Source organism: Ochotona princeps, chromosome 4 (assembly GCF_030435755.1).
Source record: "Ochotona princeps isolate mOchPri1 chromosome 4, mOchPri1.hap1, whole genome shotgun sequence".
Lineage (NCBI taxonomy): Eukaryota > Metazoa > Chordata > Mammalia > Lagomorpha > Ochotonidae > Ochotona > Ochotona princeps.
This window is the reverse complement of record NC_080835.1, coordinates 45,933,790-45,947,008: the sequence shown is the minus strand read 5'-3', so window position 1 is coordinate 45,947,008 and position 13,219 is coordinate 45,933,790.

Sequence of the window (13,219 nt, the reverse complement as noted above, 5' to 3'; positions counted from 1 at the left end):
GCAGGCAAGAGGAAGGGATGAGCAAGGGAGGGAGTGCCACCACGCTCCTGGACCAGAAGTGCTTATACGTAGGCCAAGGGGGCTGCTTGGAAGGCTGTGGAAACCTCTCCTCGGCAGCCTGCAGCTCTCATGCAGTATGAATTGGCGCCTTGGAGCGCTGCACATCCCTGTTTCCCAAGGGTCCTGGAGACTGTGGAATACAGGTTCCTACCCTTTTGATCCTGCCAGAAGACTCAGAGATTCTCCTTGCCAGAAGTCTCACACTGCAAAGAAGCTGATCTGGTCCCCAACTCCTACTCCAAGAAACCTTGAAGTTCTCAGGTGTTGCATGAGTGGGTGGCTATTGCAGTAACCAGGGGCCTTTGCCATGGTGGGAATGACCAGTGCCTTGCAGTTACCTGGTCCGGACATGGGGAGAGGACTTGGCTTTCGCAAAGGCCGAACACCCCGCCTGCTCCTCATGTGGAAGGGAAAGAGGTGTGAGCAGGTGCCACCGCTGGCAAGTCCATAGTTCAGGTGAGAGGAAGACATGGAGGGCGGAACTGCTTCAGCATGAGGCGGATGCTGAGCCGGGAGCAGCACGGCTGGGAAGGCAGTGCAGTCCTTGGTGGCACACACCAGGCCCTGAGCAAGTGGCACCTCTAGGAGATCCTGAAGCTATGAGGAGCTCAAGGGGCCTTCAGGATTGGGACCTAAGAGGCGCAGGGTGAGATCAGCAGCTGTGCATTCGCACGCAAGCTTCCAGGCACGGCTGGTTGTGACTGTCTTGTGTTGCCAGGATGCCCCTGCCCAGGTAACATCTCTTCTGGGACTCAACAGCCTGACTGGGCAGTTTCATCAGTCCCGGGGCAGGGTGCGTCTCGTGTCTCCAGAGGCAGGGGGTGAGGAGGGAGGAGTTAGAGGTGGCTTGGGGATAGAGAAAAGATGTAAATCATGGCTTTGCTTTTCTTGTGTATTTATCTATTTAGTTAGCTAGTTAGTTATTTAGTTTGCAGAAAAAAGGTCTCCTACCTGCTGGCTCACTTCCCAAGTACCTACAGCAATGAGGTTGGACCAGGCCAAAAAAGGTCAGTCTGGATTTCCAACATGGGTAGCAAGGGACCCAAGTGCCCGAGCCACTGTCTGCTGCCTTCCAGGGTGCGCACTGGCAGGAAGCTGGAATGAGGAACAAAGCAGGCTTTGAACCCAGGCAGCCCAGGCTGGGAGGCAGGCATCCCAGGCGGGGTCTTACTGAATGCCCATGCCACCAAACTAGTTTTAAAGAGGGACCTTAGGGACCAGCATGGTGGCCAACAGGCTGATCCTCCACCTGAATGTGCCAGGATCCCATATGGTCACTGGCTCCTGTCCCAGCTGCTCCACTTGCCATCCAGCTCCCTGCTAAGGCCTGGGAAAGCAGTAGAGAATTGCTGAAGTCCTTGGGTCGCTGAAACCGTGTGGGAGACCCTGAAGAAACTCCTGGCCCCTGGCTTCTGCCTTAAGCTCCTCCAGCCATGTGGTCACTTGGGGAATGAACCAGCAGATGGAAGATCCCTCCCTCTTCTTGGTAAATCTGCCTTTCCAATAAAAATAAATGAATCTTTTTTTTTTTTTTTTTTTTTGAAGTGAGACACAGTGAGTGCCCTGGGGAGGTGGGTGGTGATGAGCCTTCAGAAGAAAGGAGGCGAAAATGAGAGCACGCTGCTGGGAAGCAAGCAGACAAGCGTGTGTGGAGGAGGGCAGGGGCAGGGGAGCGCTCAGCAGGTGCGTGGGGAGGCTCCAGGTGCTCCGGTGGCCTTGGAGGCACCTGATAGGAAGATGGGCAGTTGGTGAGGCCCAGGATGGGCACCCCAGGGTGCTCTCTTGAAGGCCCCTGGAGTTCTTTTTTTCAAGAGGCTTGCAGGAAGGGGCATAAGAACCTCCAGGGGACTTTCTTCAGGACAGCTGACCGTGACCCTGCTGCCCTGAGGGAGGTATACAGTAGGACCATGTTTGTCCCTAGCTCCTGGTCACTGCTGTTGCCTCTTAAAGCAATCCAACAGTCCCCAAGGACACGGGTGGTCTAGTGTTCACTGCTCAGCTCTTGTGAAGGTGAAGCAATGGTTGGAGGCTGAGCCCCAGATACCGTATATACCCAAGTAGATAGTGACTCCATGCCCTCTGTAAACCTAGCTCCCTCAAACATGTTTTTCTTTTTTTTTTCCTTAAGATTTATTTTATTTTTATTGGAAAGGCAAATATATAGCGAGGAGGAGAGGCAGACAGGAAGATCTTCCATCCAATGGTTCACTCTCCAAGCAGTCACAACAGCCAAAGCTGTGCCAGTCTAAAGCCAGGAGGCTGAAGCCTCTTCCGGGTCTCCCACACAGGTGCAGGATCCCAAGGCTGTAGGCCATGCTTCACTGCTTTCCCAGGCCACAAGCAGGGAGCTGGATAGGAAGGGGAGCTGCTGGGATTAGAACCGGCACCCATATGGGATCCCGGCGCATTCAAGGTAAGAACTTTAGCAGCTAGGCTACCACACTGGGCCCAACAATGTTTTTCTTAATTTGAAAGGCAAACAGACAGGGAGAAAGAGACAGTATGTGCACCTATTCTCTGGTTCACTACACGAAAGCTCACAGGACCTGGGGCTGATCTGAACGAAAGCCAGAAGCGAGGCGCCCACACCAACAGCATGGACTCAGCTACTTCAGTCATGCATGGCTTCCCAAGGTCTGCATTAGAACGAAGCTTTAGCCACAAACTGAACCCAAGCACTTCGATCTGAGACGATGGTATCTCTAATGCCCACCCCAGGCACAGTGCTGTGGCAGGCTAAGCCTCTGCCTACAGTGCTGGCATCTCCTATGGGCACCAGTTCAAGTCCAGACTAATCCAGTTCCCTGCTTATGGCCTGGGAAAGCAGTGGAAGATGGTCAAAGTGCTTGGGCTCCTGCTCCCATGTGGGAGTCCTAGAAGCTCCTGGCTCCTGGCCTCAGCCTGACCTGGCCCAGCCCTGGCCGTTGCAGACAAGTGGGGAGTGAGCCAGCAGACGCAAAAGGTCTCTGTCTTTCCCCTGTAACTCTGCCTTTCAAATAAACAAATATACCTTAAAAAAATGCCCACACCCACAAAAGATTTAATTAGATTTACTTAGATCTGTAAACTTGAGGATGTAGGTGAAATAGCTTAATATCTATTCATGCTATTTTAAATTTAAATTGTTGGGGTAGCATTGCGGCGTAGCAAGTAAAGCTTCTGCCTCAGTGCCTGGATCCCATATCAGAGTACTGCTTCGTGTCCTGGCAGCTCCACTTCCCATCCAGCTCCCTGCCTGTGGCCTGGGAAAGCAGCGGAGGATGACCCAAAGCCTTGGGACCCTGTACTCGCATGGGAGACCTGGAAGAAGCTCCTGGCTCCTGGCTTCTTCAGCTGACCCAGCTCTGGCTGTGTGGTCATTTGGGGAGTGAACAAGCAAATGGAGAATTTTCTTCTCTGTCTCTTTCCTTTCTCTGTCCACCTAAAAAAAAAAAAAAAAAAAGAAAAAGAAAAGAAAAAAAAACCTTTAAAAAAATCTACATCTCAAAAACACACTTAAAAAAACCTGTTGGTTTTGTTTTTTTCCACTCTCTGTTTTGCTTGCCCCATCTTTGGAAATCAGCTCCAGTTTTGACTGCTGTGTAATAGAATAAATATGGTGCTGGGGGTTTAAAGGAAATTAAACCCACTAAAAAGCATGAATGAGAATGCCTCCCTAGGACCCACATGTTAAAGGCTTGGTCCCTCAAATCTTTGCTAATGATTACCGAATTAATGATAATGGTTAGTGGACTCAGGGCAGAACCCTAACCCAGTGTGGTTATTTAGCAGGTAGGTGTGAATGACCCATCCTCCAGCCTCTTGCCTTCCCAGGAGCCAGTGGGACCACCTGGTCATGGATGGGACCCCTACCCCAATGCCAGGAGCCATAGAAGCCGCTGCCTTCCCAGCACGTCCTCACAGGTGTTTGCTTCCATGACGGACACCTGCCTGAGCCAGAAAGCTGGGAGCGAGGAGCAGGGTTGTTACAGCATCGCCGCATCTGAAGGTGTGTGCAGCCGCAGGAGTGGTTTTGTGGGGAAAGGCTGGCAGAGCGTGGAGGAGCTGGGTGGAGCCAGCTGCGAACGCTGTAAAGGCCAGTTCTGATGAGGGCACTGTAGAGCAAGAAACAGAGAGAAGTGTGGTTCCAAAGGCCATGCTTCTGATGGAAGTGAGGGTTCCCTTGGGAATGAAACCACCATGGCTACAGGCCTGGCTCTGCTAGGTTCCTGCCCTGGGCCCGTGGGAGCTGAACTTGGAGTTGAAGCCCCGGTGAGTCTGGTGGAGGAGAGTTCGAGGCAATCAAGTGTCTGGGCTGGGGTAGCGGCGTGGCTGGCCGCTGTGAGCAAGTGTCACAGTGAGAGCATCCTGAGCCTACAGAAAGCTTGTTTGCATGCCAGTGGGCTGCGGAAGCCCGCTTGTCAGAGATGGGAGAAAGACCTCCGAAGGTGTATCAGATCTTCCAAGCCGCGCTCCCTGCAGGGTGGAAGGAAGGATTACCCCAGGCGGCGCAGCAAGCACCTGCGTTCCGCAGCGCTCCCTGGCTGCAGCTGGGGTGGCTCCAGCAGCTCAGGTGAGGCTTGTGCTGGAGGTAGACCCCGGCGTTGTCCACATTGGGGCTGCTCAGAAAAGTAGAGCTGTGGTGTGGCAGGCCCAGCTGCCTTAAGAAAGCCTGGGAGACCCAATGGGCCGGTGGTACTGTACTGCAGGGTGCGAGCCCTTGGTGGGCAATACCCAGTGCAAAGCCATAGTGAAGGCCCCAGAAATGGAGACACTGGAAGTGTGAGAACCAGCTGAGCAAAGTTGAGAACTGTGAGCCAGGTCGGGCGGGAGCAGGGACTGGGGAGTCACGTGGCGGCTTCAGGAACCAGTGGGCGTGGGGTCACTATGTGGATTGCAAAGGAATATTTGGGGCAGGCTGGCGGGGGGGGGTGGCGCAGGCAGGGACCAATAGCAGAGACAGACCCCCTGTACAGAGTCTGCACAACCTAAGGACAGTGTCAAGTGGGAATGCCCAGTCCCCACTTGGACACAAGGACGAAGCTGCCACCTGCAGTAACTAAAGCCAGGGTTGAGATCTGCTGTGCCCTAGGGGCTGGGGGAGCTGACCCTGTACCCCTCTTTCTAGCCCCCCACACATACCCAGAGTGCCCAGGACAGTGAACATGATCCTGTAGGGTTTCAGTCTTGCTTTTGGCCTCATTAATCTTCTTGGTTTCCTTTTCCCTTCCACGTGGAACGGGAATTTTTCTGCTGGGCCCGCCCACTATTGTGTCCTGCACATGTGTCCCTGGGTCTCCACAGGCTCACAGCTGGAGGAGCTGGGCTGCAGTCTCAGGTGAGCCTGTAGTTAAGATTTATTTTATTTCATTACAAAGTCAGATATACAGAGAGGAGTAGAGACAGAGAGGAAGATCTTCCGTCCGATAATTCACTTCCCAAGTGTCCTAAACTGTAAGAGCTAAGCTATTCTTTTTTTTTTTTAAAGATTTATTTTTATTACAAAGTCAGATATACAGAGAGGAGGAGAGACAGAGAGGAAGATCTTCCATCCGATGATTCACTCCCCAAGTGAGCTGCAATGGTCTGGTGCGCACCAATCCGAAGCCGGAAGCTGGGAACCTGGAACCTCTTCCAGGTCTCCCACGTGGGTGCAGGGTCCCAAGGCTTTGGGCCATCCTCAACTGCTTTCCCAGGCCACAAGCAGGGAGCTGGATGGGAAGTGGAGCTGCCGGGATTAGAACCGGCGCCCATATGGGATCCCGGGGCTTTCAAGGCGAGGACTTTAGCCGCTAGGCCATGCTGCCGGGCCCAGAGCTAAGCTATTCTGAAGCCAGGAGCCAGGAGCTATTTCTGGGTCTCCCACACAGGTGCAGGATCCCAAGGTTTTGGGTCGTCCTCAACTGCCTTCCCAGGCCACAAGCAGGGAGCTGGATGGGAAGCAGTGCTGCCATTAGAACTGGTGCCCATATGGGATCCAGGTGCATGCAAAGCAAGGACTTTAGCCACTAGGCTATGGTGTCAGGCCCGAGCCTGTAGATTTGATCATTATCAAGACTTGGGGAATTTGCAGGGAAGGAATGAAGGTGATCTGTATTGTGAGGTGGACATGAACTTCTAGGGACCAGGGGTGAAAGGCTGTGGTTTGAATGCTGCTTGAGGTGTCCTTAAGGGCCCACAAGTTAAAGGCTTGATCCCCCAAGTCTTCTATTTATGGATTAAGAGTGGCAACTGACCCTGGTTTCGGTGGCAGGAGGTGGAGTCAGCACAGTCCCCTTATAGGGCTGTTGTCAGAGGTTGGTCATGCGAACCTGCCCCAGGCCCCACCACTTTCTCTCTGCCTGGCTGCCCTTGGGACCCTCCTCCACCCACACTCCCCCACTGCTGTCCTCTGGCTTCCCCAAGCAGCTGAAATCCCAGGGAGCTGCCTGATACTGGACTGTGAACCTCCAAAACCATGAGCCAGAGCAAACCTCCTGCCTCGCTAAGTGGCTCCTTTCAGTCATTTGTTCATGGAATGAAAATCTGACTGATAACAGAGAAATACAGTGATTGGAATTCTGTATCTTAGCTTCTCTCCTGACAAAACTTGTGACTTAAAAAGAAAAAGCAGATTTATATTTGAAAGGCAGAGTTACAGAGAAAGGGAGAGACAGAAAGAACTTATCAACTGGTTCATTTTCCAGATGGCTGCAACAGCCAGAGCTAGGCCAGGCTAAAGCCAGGGTTTCACCTGGGTCTCCCCCAACCTGTGGGTGCAGGAGCCCGAGCACTTGGGCCACCCTCCCCTTTCCCAAGTGCATTATCAGGAAGCTGAATTGGAAATAGAGCAGCCAGGACTCAAACTGGCACCCACATGTGGTGCTGGCATTGAAGGTGGCAGCTTACTGCCTGTGCCTCAATGTCGGCCCATGAAAGTATGTGACTTTTTTTGGAAAGATTTATTTTTTTATTGGAAAGTCAGATATACAGAGAGAAGGGGAGACAGAAAGAAAGATCTTCCATCCACTAAATTACCACCTAAGTGACCGCAATAGCTGGAGCTGACCCAAAATGAAGCCAGGAGCCAGGAGCCTCTTCTGGGTCACCCACACAGGTGCAGAGTCCCAAGGCTTTGGGCTGTCCTCGACTGCTTTCTCAGGCCACAAGCTGGGAGCTGGATGGGAAGCGGGGCAGTTAGGACATAAACTGGCTCTCATATGGGATCCTGGCACATACAAGGCAATGACTTTAGCTACTAGGCTACCATGCTGTGCCCAATTTTAATAATCACCATTTTCCCAATTTTTTTTTTAAGATTTTATTATTATTGGAAAGCCAGATATACAGAGAGGAGGAGAGACAGAGAGGAAGATCTTCCATCCGATGTTTCACTCCCCAAGTGAGCCGCAACGGGCCGGTGCGTGCCGATCCAAAGCCGGGAACCAGGAACCTCTTCCAGGTCTCCCACGCGGGTGCAGTGTCCCAATGCATTGGGCCATCCTCAACTGCTTTCCCAGGCCACAAGCATGGAGCTGGATGGGAAGTGGAGCTGCCGGGATTAGAACTGGCGCCCATATGGGATCCCAGGGCGTTCAAGGCGAGGACTTTAGCCACTAGGCCATGCCGCCGGGCCCCCCAATTATTTTTTTAAAGATTTTTTAATTTACTTGATATTCAGAGTTACAAAGAAATAAGGAAAGATAGATTTTCCATCTGCTGAATCAAACCTCTGATGACCACAACTGTTGGAGCTGGGTCCATCCCCACCCAAAGCCAGGAGTCAGGAGCTTTCTCTGGGTCTCCCACATGGGTACAGGTTCCCAAGGACTTGAGCCATCCTGCATTGTTTTCTCAAGCCATTAGCAGGGAACTGGATGGGAAGTGGAGCAGCCTGGACATCTACTGTCACCTATAAGGGATGCCAGCAGTTCAAGGTGGGGAATTAGCCTGTTGTGCCACCGTACCAGCCATGGCAAATATTTTTTTTAGTTGTCATATGTTTATAGTTTTGTTTATTTATTGGGAAAAACCAAGCTGTCCCTCCTTGGTTTACTTCCCCAAATACCTGCAGTGTCTGGGCTGGGGCCAGGCTGGAGCTGGGAGCTGGGAGCTGAATGCAGGCAGGGAGGCAGCCAGCTGAGCCACCAGCACTGCTTCCCAGGGGTGAGTTGGTGGGAGGCTGGCATGTAAAGTACTGCCAGGACATGGGGGTCTTCCTAATGTCCTTACTCCTACCCCGTATAGCATTTTTTAAAGACTTATATATGTTTATTTACAAAGTCAGATATAGAGAGGAGGAGGGACAGAGGAAGATCCTCCACCCGATGATTCACTCCCCACGTGACTGCAACAGCCGATGCTGCGCCAATCCGAAGCCAGGAGCCAGGAGCTCTTCTGGGTCTCCCACATTCCCACAAAGGTGCAGGGTCCCAAAGCTTTGGGCTGTCCTCGACTGCTTTCCCAGGCCACAAGCAGGGAGCTGGATGGGAAGTGGAGTTGCTGGGATTAGAACCGGAGCCCATGCGCCAGCCCCCCATATAGCATTTTAAGTCAGATGATTGAAGGGAGTCTGTTCTGTGTCCCCCATAGCCTCTGGTGCTGCTGGCCACCCTGGCATTCCTGGGCTGGTAGAGGGACCCCTCCAGTTTCTGCATCAGATGTTTGCTCCCTGGGTATGGTGGGAGAGGGTGGAGGGATCTGTGCTCTTCCTGTAAGGGCACCATCAGATTGAATTAGGGTCCTTCCCAATCTTCCTAATGACCTCATCCCTTTTTCCCCTTAAGATTTGTTTATGTGGGGCCGACTCATTGGCTCAACAAGCTAATCCTCTGCTTGCTAGTGCCAGCATTCCACATGGGCATTAGTTTGTATTCTGGCTGTTCTATTTCTGATCCAACTTCCTTCTTAAGGACCCTGCACCCACATGGGAGAACAAGAAGCAGCTCCTGGCTTCTGGCTTCAGATTGACTCAGTTCAGGCAGTTGCAGCCATTCAGAGAGTAAAACAATGTATCTGTCTCTCCTCTCTGTGAAACTGCCTTTCCAATAAAAATAAATGTTTTTGAAAAAATGATTCATTGATCCATCCATTGGAAAAGCAGAGTGGCAGAAACAGAGAAACCAGTCTCTCATTTATTGATTCCTCACCCTTCCTGCTGCCTCCGGCCTGTGCGAAGCGCTTCCACAGCCAAGGCTGGGCCGGGCTGAAGCCAGGAACCTGGAACTCCATCTGGGTCTCCCACATGGGTGGCAGAGGCCCAAACACTTGGTCCACCTGCCACTGGATGGACCCATTGGGTGAGACAGGGATAGATTTCCCAGGCTATTAGTAGGCAGCTGGAGCAGCTGGGACTTGAACCAGCATCCTGGGGATGCTGGTGTTACAAGTGGTGGCTCAACCCCCTGTACCCCAAATCACAGAAAGTTCCCAAGAGGTAGGACTTCAGCATATGTTTTCACAGCCCATAGTGGGAATTTGGAGTTTGATTACTTCTCTCTTAGGGTCTACAGCCCAGCTCTCAGTGGTGATGGGGACCAACTCCTGAGTTACAGTGGTGGCTTTCAGTGACAACCCAGGGGCATTTTCATGTGTATGTAACCCAGCACTTCGAATCAGCACCCAACAGATCATGTGAGTGGAAGATCTTGGATGAGCCGATGAAGGCTGTCTGTTTTCTGGGGCGATAGTGAAGGATGTGCCATGGCAGGTGCAATGCAGGGAAGATGAAAGGGGGCGGCTGGCCTTGTCTCCCTAGTCCTGCCTGACTCGATGAACAGATGTCCAAGAATTATCACCACCTGCTACAAGCCAGGACCGGCGTGGGGTGGCCTGGGTAGTCACTAACATTCAGGAAGTGCATCTAGTGTGAAAGCCAAAGTCCTTGCGTGGTCCAGCTAGGACCCCGTGCCACCTCTGCTCAGCCCGGCATCCTCCTCCTGGTAGGTGCTCAGGCCCACTTCACCTGGATGTCTGCCTGTAGGTGGCTTCCCGATGAAGCCCTCCCTATGTATGACCTTATTTGGAAACCAAGGCTTGGCAGATGTGATCAAGCTAAAAAGAGGTCCTTAACGCGCCCCCCTCCAAACAGGAAGAGTGCATCTTATGAGAGGAAGAGGGGGAGGCCAGGGGCAGGACGGGCCCAGGACGGCCAAGGCTGGCAGGGCTGCCAGCAGCAGGTCGGTGGCTCCCTGGTCTTTTAGTTTTGTTTCCGGTCCCACACAGCACTCCACTCTGTCTGCCCATCCTCTGTTGGTAGCACACAGGAGGTACTCACCAGGCTCCGCAAACTCGTGAATGGGAATACAGAGCTGCGACCCTCTGTGCCTCATGGGGGCTCACCGCCTCACGGTCCCGGGGTTGCTTGCTTCCTGCGCAGTTGGCGCCCGAAGGCTCTCTGGACTAGGTCTTGGTTTGCCTTTGGGATGTGTATCCTTGCCTTCTAGGCGGCACTGCATGAGGGAGCCGGCAGATGGCGCTGGGGAGCCGCGCTCTGCACTTGGTCCAGGGCAGGTGTGGGAGTAAGGCGGCCTGGGCAGCCTGTTCCGGCGTCTGCTCTGTGCGTGGACGTCCCTTGCGAAGACTGGTCCTGAGGCGAGGTGGCCCCGGCTGGCCTCATGGCCCTCACGGCCAAGTGTGCCGTCACAAGGGAGGCCCACGCCTTGTTGCATCTCAGCATTTTTCTGCCCGCTGGAGAGGGGCGATCCTTTGAGGGCGGAGCCCAGGTCTCCCTCAGCTCCCAGCACTGGGCAGCCCCCTCGAGGAGGCACTCCCCTGCCCGCGGGCGTGCCCTGGGTGGAGCTGACCAGGGAAGCTGTGTGTGTCGGTTGGCAGCAGCGCTTGAGGGCGTCCATGTTTTCCCTTCATCCAGTGCCTCAGCGCTGGCAGCCACCCTTGCACACAGCACTCCGTGGACTCTGAACTTCAGTTTGTCTTCTCGTCCTGTGACAGGCCCACTTCCCCAAATGGATCAAACCCAGGTTCCATAAAACCTGCACTCATTACTGCGTTCCACTCCTGTTACTTGACCCCTTGGCCTGGGAGGATGGCAGTGACTAAGAGATACACCCCAGCTTGTTCGGAAGTGGACAGGGCTGAGCTGGGTCGGGGTGTGCGATCACTGGGCACATGCATAGCTCTGTACACAGAGCCCCCTCCAGTCCTTTGCCCCCACCGGAAGCCAAAGTGGGAGTCAGGACCTGCCTGTAACAGGGACCCCAACGGCCAGCTCCTGGCTCTGCTTCAGATGCCAGGCCAGGAGGGGCAGACATGCATGGTCCCAGTTCTGTCATCCGTGCCTTCTGCCTGGGCCTCTGGCCTCACCAGGGGATTCACTGGGATGCTGGGAGGACACGCTCAGGGCCTCACTGCCCACCCGCCCTGGCCAGGTGGTTTCTGCAGCTCAGGCTGTGCAGCTTCCCTTATGCCCTGCTCATTTACCAGCCTGATTCTCTGTAGATTTCTTTCAAACAAAAAATTATAAAGATGTAGTCATTGGCAGGGAGCTTGGCTGGAGGTAGAGCAGCTGGGACTCGAACCAATGCTCATTTGGGATGCTACACCAGTGAAGGCAGCAGCTTAACTTGCTCTGCCACAGTGCTGGTCCCTATGTAGATTCCCTATGTGGTGTTTCAGAAAGCTTTTCTACTTTGCCCATATTGTATTTGTTTTTGCAGCCAAGGACCCTGACTGGTACAAACTCTGGACTCAGCCTGGGCAGAGGGCAAGCTTTCCAAGAGACATGCTTGCTAACACCTGAAATGGTAATATACTGAGGGAGGGGACGAGATGGGAATTGTAAGAATGTTTCAGGTGGAGGGAACAGCAAATTGGAAAGAAATGTTAAGAGCGAGCCAACAGCAGACTTGGGGCCATGACTGGCAGAGTGAGAAATATGAACTGTATCTGGAGGGAGGCTGGGAGCCATCCAAGGAGCGAGGCAGCAGCAGGACTGTAATGAGAAGGAACTGCAAGAGTGAGACAGGCCGAGGAGACCATGTGGAAAACGACTAGGCTAATGCAGGCACAATGAGGTGCCTGGGTGAAGGGGTGGTGATGGAGAACTACACAGCGAACAGCTCTCCTGAGAGGCGGCATGGTGACTGGGACAAGTCAAGAACGACTCTCGTGGGGCTTGGATGTGGGCGTCATTCAGTGGCGGGAGTGCTGGTTTTGGAGTTGTCATGGATTTTGCACCTGAGTACCCAGGAGCTGGCTGCCCTGGAGTTTGATCTACTAGAACTGGCCTCAGCAAGAAGCCAACAGCCCGCAGCTGGGAAGTGGAGTTAGCGGTGTCAAGAGAGCAGACAGCAGCACTGACTGCAGGTTAAGGTCTTCAAAGGAGACAAACTGCAGAAAAACCAAGAGGGATGGCTGACTGTTAATGCTGCAATCGACGGACAGCCCCAGCAGACGCAGCTAGTGGTCTGCAAGCTTAATGATGCCAACAGGTCTGGGCTGGACATGGGCAACGCCCAGCAGGGGGTGCATCTGTTATCCAATGAAGGACTAGGATGTTGGGGTGCTCTGTGACTAGCTTTCCGTAAGCAAGCTTAAAATGTGTTTACACCGACTTGAAAGGCAGAGACAGGGGCACCTTTTGTCTGCTGGCTCATTCTTCCAACTGGACAAAATGATCAGGGATGGGCCAGGCCAAAGCCAGGAGCCAAAGTCTATGTGCGTCTCCCATGTGTGGGCGGCAGGGACCCAACCACTTGGCCTGTCATCTGCTGCTCTCTCAGCCACATCAACAGGGAGCTGGCTCAAAAGTGGAGCAGCTAGGTAGACCGACTTGGTATTTTGACTTAGAAACCTAGGTGGACAGTTTTTTTTGTTTTGGGCTAAGCAGCAGGAATTTTTAAATATTTCACACTGCTGTTCAGAACGTGTGGCAAAGGGCTGAACAAGGCGGGCAACTATCAGTTGCGGCAGTGCCTCCTGAAAAATCAAAGCAGTTGAGACAAATTGTCTCTGCTTGAAAGGCAGGGCCAACGTGATTTGATGACTGGATCCAAGGGCTGATAGAAGGTCAAGGCTTCCCCGTGGTGATACAGGAGGGACTCTCAAGGTGAGGGGTGTGTGGAGAAAAGGTACCAGCAAGCGCTTGCCAAGATGATCCTGCCCTGGGCAACAGTGTAGTGACTGGGGACCTTCAGTTTTGCTGCACGAGTAAGAGGTTCTGCAATCTCGGTGAAGATAGTAA